A 6,605-nucleotide genomic window follows, 5' to 3' on the forward strand; every position below is an offset into this window, starting at 1 on the left:
CGTATACTATTTAAAGATGCTCTTCCATCATTTCTCGATCGTCCGTTAAAAAATCGAAAGGTCGGAATAGTGGACGTAAAACCCGTTCGAAATAAAATAAATAAACATTTCCGCTACTAGTGGATGTAAAAAATTGTTATATATATAATAAATAAAGTCAATTTCGTGTTGATAAACTACAATGCAGCATGAATCAGCTCGATCATGTTCTTGAGATTCATCACATTGACTACAGTATATTTTTCGTAAATGACATTTTCGCAACAGTATCAAACAGATGAGGTGGCGTTAACTAGAACCGGTGCTGACTGGGACTGACGCTAACTGTAACCGTCGTCACTTTACTTGTTACGTATCCTAAAAAAAACTACACGTCGTCTATTGAGACGGTCTTGGCCATTGGAAGATCAGAATTCTTATAAACTTTCGGGGTATGTCATTGTATTAAGTCTTTGATTAACTGAATTAATTATAAGACAGAAATCGAGTGCTTTCACCTGTTGTTTGTCCTAATAAACACACCCTTTACGGAGACAGTCCCAGTCAGCGCCAGCCAAGATCAGGAAATCAAACGTCTTTTATCTTATGGTTTTCTATCTTATATAAAAAAAAATACAAAACAAAACAAAAAAGGAAATGTTACGGTGCATATTTTTATGACATTTCATGATATTTAAACGAAAAATATGTGAATTTAGTTTGTGATCAACTGAAATATATTTTGAAGTAGATATTAAGTGGACTATTTTGTTAGATGTACTAAAAATGACCCTTGTCAAGGGTAATCAATATAAGGAGAAGTTACGCAGACTTTTCTTTGTGATGAAAAACAGAAACAAGTCACGATATTTTAGACTCTAACAGACTTCAATTAATTTTGAAATAGATATCAGGCGATTCGTTCTGATACATATCTTAAAACACGCCGGTCTATTTATTTGTTTTTAGTTAATCCAATTCAATATATTAGAAAAAGAAAACAAAACTCTGTAAGGAAAGAGATGTTTGACCCCTGACAGTCTTACAATGTTTAGTTCACTGTTTAGGGGTTTTTATTTGTATCAGTTCACTACAGGATTAGAGATGAACTTAAACGCCCAGATGACCTCGAACAATAATATAAAAAAAACCCAACGTAATCAGGTTACTTCTATAGTCTGCAGAGCAATACATGTATCTGACTTTTACAAAACTTCAATCCCAATTAATTTAAACATGGGCTGTCAGAGACGGGTTATGTTCACGAAAGGACGGACGGACAAAGCGGCGACTATATGCTCTCCCTTCGGGGAGCATAATTACCCTAAAAATTCTATGGAAGCTTTTACGTGAAGTAAGTCAAAAAGAAACTTTACAGCTCCAAATATTTTGAACTGTGGATAAAAAAATGAAATAATCAATCAGTTTAACAAATATTTTACTGAGATTGCTGGCAAACTTACAGCTGGATAATGTTTCAGCTTCATTTCAGAAACTGAAAGATCATGTTTATGATAGAACAAAGGATGGTACCTTTTTCATTATTCCAGATGTATCGATTGATATTACAACTACCTTTTTTGAAAATCCTAGATGGGCTTAAAGCTTCAAGTGTGGCTGGTATTAGTACTAAGCTGTTGAAAAGTGTTATTCTGAAAAAGCTCCATCTCTTGCCACACTTGTAGCTTTAAGCCCATCTAGGATTTTCTACAATAAGATATTTGAAGATCGAAATCCATTACTTTGAAAATAGAGGAAAATTATGTGCCTATGTAATGAATGTTAGAAAACTGCTAAAGTGACCTCCCACTCTGCCCCCACTTGATATTTGCAAATTACAATCTGTTTTAAACAATGGTCATACATGGTGTGTTGAGTTTTGTAAAAAAAAGAAAATAAATTATATATAATTTATTGACGTGTTTGGAAATGACAAATTAATTGGTAAACAGCTTGTCACCATAAGATCATCTTGTATCACCTTCTGATAATTTTCCTCTATTTTCAGAGTAATGGATTTCGATCTTCAAACATTTTATTGTACATTGCAGGTTACTTTTTTACATGAAAGGTATTATACCAAGCTCTAGAATAGTTTAACGAAACCCTGCCAATGTAAATGTAAAATGGATTGATGATAGAAAACCTAGGGTTATAGATCTGGTTCAGAGTGACAGTGAATTTCTTCATTCGGAAAAATGTTCATTAATAAATTACCTAATAATAAACCTAGAGGCTATTATTATTTGATGTTGTATTAGATACAGGAATTGTTCCAGAACAATGGAAATTGGATGTAATTAAACCTATGTATAAAAACAAAGGTGACTCTAAATATCCTGATAATCAAAGGGCGATAACTCTTATGTCTTGTCGTGGTAATGTTTTACCTCTATCTTCAACATATGACTTACAGCATTATCTGATGAAATACAAATTATAAGCGATGCTGAAACAGGCTTCAGGAAAGGTTTCTTTAAAACAGAGAATATCTTTATACTCTATTATTTAATATCTATACTTTGCTATAAGCAAAACATCGTGCTGCACATTTGTCGATTTACGAAAAGGTTTTGATACAGTATGGAAATGTGGATTATGCAGAAAGTTGCTTAAAAGTAATATTTCAGGGGAAAATATTAATGTTATATCAGAGACGTATAATACATTTTTCCCCTGAAATGTATGTATTATACGTCCCTGGTTATATTAATATGTATTCAAAGGCAAAATCTTGTGTCGTAAATGGTTAAAAAATGTCTTATCCTTTTGTGTTTAATGTCGGTGTAAAACAAGGGGAAAATATGTCCACCTTTTGTGTTTGAAATCTTCTTGAATGATTAGGAGGATTTCTTTGACCAAAACGAAGTAAAGTGTCTTGGTGAAATTTCTGCGAGACTAACATTCACATTTTTCTTAAACTATTCATTTTACTTGAAGAAGACAATAGAGCGATCATATCAAAGACCAGCAACAGTCTATAGTCTGCTTTCAATATTTCTGAAGAGAACTGTATGTCATGGAAACTTGAGGTTAACTTGAAAAAATAAAAGTTGTATTTTTTGTATAAAGGAAAATGCCAAGGTTTACTTTTATCAACATTGTGTTGGAAATAAGTGACCCCGACTCATTTGTCTTGGAATAATTATGAACTATAATGGTAACTTTTCTAAGTAATAAAAAGTAACAAAACAGGCTCAAAAAGCACTTTTTGCTCTTTATTAGAAAATTAGACATACATTGTATATATATATCTCCTAGATGACTTACAGTTAAAGCTCTCTGATACTCTAGTTACCCAAATATTGTTATACTCTGTTGAAGTATTGGGATTTGAACATTTAGATATTAGTGACAAAATACAGCTTAATGTTTTTAGCGATATATAAAAGTACAGCTTTTACTTACAAGTGAGCTTGGGAGATCTTCAGTTGAAAATGAAGTTGAAATTAGAACTAGTATGTTTTGGTATACGTTAGCTACTGGTGGTAACTAGTTATCTTGTAAAGTGTATAGATTATGATATAAGATAGAGGATTATGTGAAATCTATTTTTAATAATTTCCGGAAAATATAAGATGTAAGATTTCCTGATCTTGGCTGGTGCTGATTGGGACCGTCTTCGTACATGGTGTGTTTATTGGGATATACGACAAGAGAAAGCGCTCGATATTTAGTTCATAAGTAATTTCAGTTGCTTACGGACTCAGTAATCTTGTTTTTGTTTTAAATACGATGTAATTGCCGGAAATCATAATACGTTAGATTCCCTGATCTTGTCTGGCGCTGACTGGAACCGTCTCGGTAGGGTGTGTGTTTATTAGGTGTCCAACAAAGGAAAACTAGCACCGCCCACTATTTGATAACGATTGGAGGAGTCGAAGGCAACACGCCCACCACCTTGCGGCGAAATAAGTCAGTTTGCAAATAGGTCTTTCTTTCATCCAAACATGAAACTAAAATGATCCTATCAAAACCAAATCTTGTAGTTATTGTCAATAATTGCCTACATAAGAAAAACAATATCAGCCGTTTACAATATCTTCCTTACGAAAACCCTGTCCGCAATATTGCGGCATTAGCCAAGGGTTGTGTTGTAAACCAAGCTTGTAGAAAATTCCAAAAGCGCACTTACATAGAATGATTCAGAAACCGTTTTATTTAAGCATATTTTTTTATGAAAAGTTTACTTACTTTTTACAGTGTCTGATCGTCGGACAAAGATCAATTTAATATGCCTACGTTTTGTAATGCAATCAACACTGAACTGTTTTTTTTGTTGCGCACTCACACAGTTTTCGAGGTTGCGCAAACATACTACATGTAATTTTGAGACACGGGAGAGGCCCCAAGGGCTTATCCAACCCAATAATATATTTGTATTGGAACTTAACACGGAGGTTTGCGGGTATACAAATGGCTCCAGGTGTATGTGACGTGAGCGCATGTTTTGAAATAATGTGTTTTTTTGGAGGGGAGGCTGAGATGTGTTTGTGTAAGCGTCTTTGTGATAGTGCGGAACTAAATTTGGTTTCATACTGTAGTGCTCCATCCAACGAAAGTATAAATTGACAACGCGGTCAACCCGACAACACTAAATGACAACGGACAAACCTGTAGCTTCTCTACAAAAATGCTATTCGTTAATTGATAAGTAAAAAACAAAGACTTTGAAAGACTCTGGTATGTAAGAGGACATTATAACACGATGCCTTCCTCACATCGGCCAACGCTACAAAAAGACTAACACCGAGACCGTGTAAAGTGAGACATTGGTGAGAAGAAAAGGGGGGAAATATTAGGTCCCAAGTTAAATTGCGTCTTACGACCATACAATGCGGACGACAGGTACAATTCTTACGATGTTAACTGCAATAATTTGTATGTTTATTTGAATATCAAATGGCGAAAACAAAATGATCCAGAATAATTTCCATTAACTATGAGGAGGTGGGAGTAAGTATATTATTTGAACGGAATTCCTACCAATATATGTTAACATGACAGAGTTATGTCAGATGTTTGTGTATATCTTAACGGAAAGATTTTACAAAAAAAAAAAAAAAAAATTGTAGTTGAAAACAAGACCAATGTCCACTCTGGTCAGTTTTATCTTTCTAGGTTGTCGCTTATATGTAAAGTTACAAAAGTACACAACCTTACGTCTGGTCATTGATAATTTGACTCCGAAATAATAGGATAGTTTAGTTTCAAGCGACATTAAACCAAAAGGAAGTGATAAAATCTATCATTCAGTTTTGTGTTTGATTGTGTATCCACGCATGCCTTACTCGAAGACATTTGTATTAGAAATGAAAGACCATAAACAACCAATTAAACAAACATAAATAAAAAAAACCCCTACAATAAAAGGCTTCTTGGTTCGGAATCAATCAAAAACGATAATAACATAAATCGCTTCTAATTAAACAAAGATAAAATATGTCGGATTTCGTTTTAAGTTGTCTCTTTGGAAAGAATGGCACGAAGTACCTTAAAGTCTTGTTAAGGAAGTAAATTACTCTGTATTGTCATTCCAAAATTAAATCGAGATGATTTGTAGAAGCTGTCAATTGAAATTCTAGATGTTTCATTTTCGTTAAAACAATTGATAGGAATTATCATATTTAACCAGTTGGAGGGTACGGATGTACTTAAAACCATTATGACGGTTCTCTGCGAGTACAAATTTTAATCACCACAGTAAATACACACAATACTTTGTAACTAGCAGTGCATTGCTGATTTTAAGACTTATCATCATTATTATTTCTTTTTATATATATATATATATATATATTTTGGTTTGTGTGTCTGGTATTTGACTGTATTGATATAATTTGATTTTGAACGAACATACCTGGTATCTATGTCATTTTTTGTCTTGATGATTTTTTACTTTTTGTAAGTTGGAAATCGGTTTTGACCGTAAAAGGCCATAAAACTATGAAACATAATGAACAAATGATTAAAAAAAGGAAAAATAATAATTAAGTAATAATGATAACTAGTATGAAATATTAATAGCTCTGTTGATATCTTGAGCTTAGTAGTTTGGATCATGGTAAAAATAAATTTCTAAAAAATATTTGTAAATAATTTATGTTCACCTGGTTCATTTGAATAACGAAGTAACGTTACTCTCACACAGTTCTAAAAGATTCAGGTGTACATCACAGATACAGTTGCCATTCAATGGCCTAATTACTTTATAACATAAGACGTGTAACTTGTCGGAAGTCAAGTATCATGAAAATTATAAATGAATCCAATTATCCTGGGGTAAAAAAGAAACAGAAAAGGGGCAAAACTCTCTAAAAGGGAGTTAAAATGCAACATCAAAACTCCACAAGGTTTTGGCACTTGACACAGAACGTCAAACATATGTATTGAGGAATGAGTAACTGTAAATAATGCATAGCAACAGTTTATATTTTAGACAAAAGACAAAACTAACATATTTTTCATAGAAAATTGACAGACGATGAGTCCAAATCCAGGATACCCCTAAATTTATAGCGGGGTACAGCGACATGTAAGTCTTTTGTACTTCCAAAAGGTCCATTATTAAGCCAAGAAGTTACAGTAAGCTTTTGTCACATTTCCTGTCCTTTTCTCTATGGCCC

The sequence above is a fragment of the Ylistrum balloti genome, unplaced genomic scaffold, assembly GCF_031769215.1.
Source record: "Ylistrum balloti isolate Yb309-2 unplaced genomic scaffold, AGI_CSIRO_Ybal_v1 Utg371124, whole genome shotgun sequence".
Taxonomy (NCBI): domain Eukaryota; kingdom Metazoa; phylum Mollusca; class Bivalvia; order Pectinida; family Pectinidae; genus Ylistrum; species Ylistrum balloti.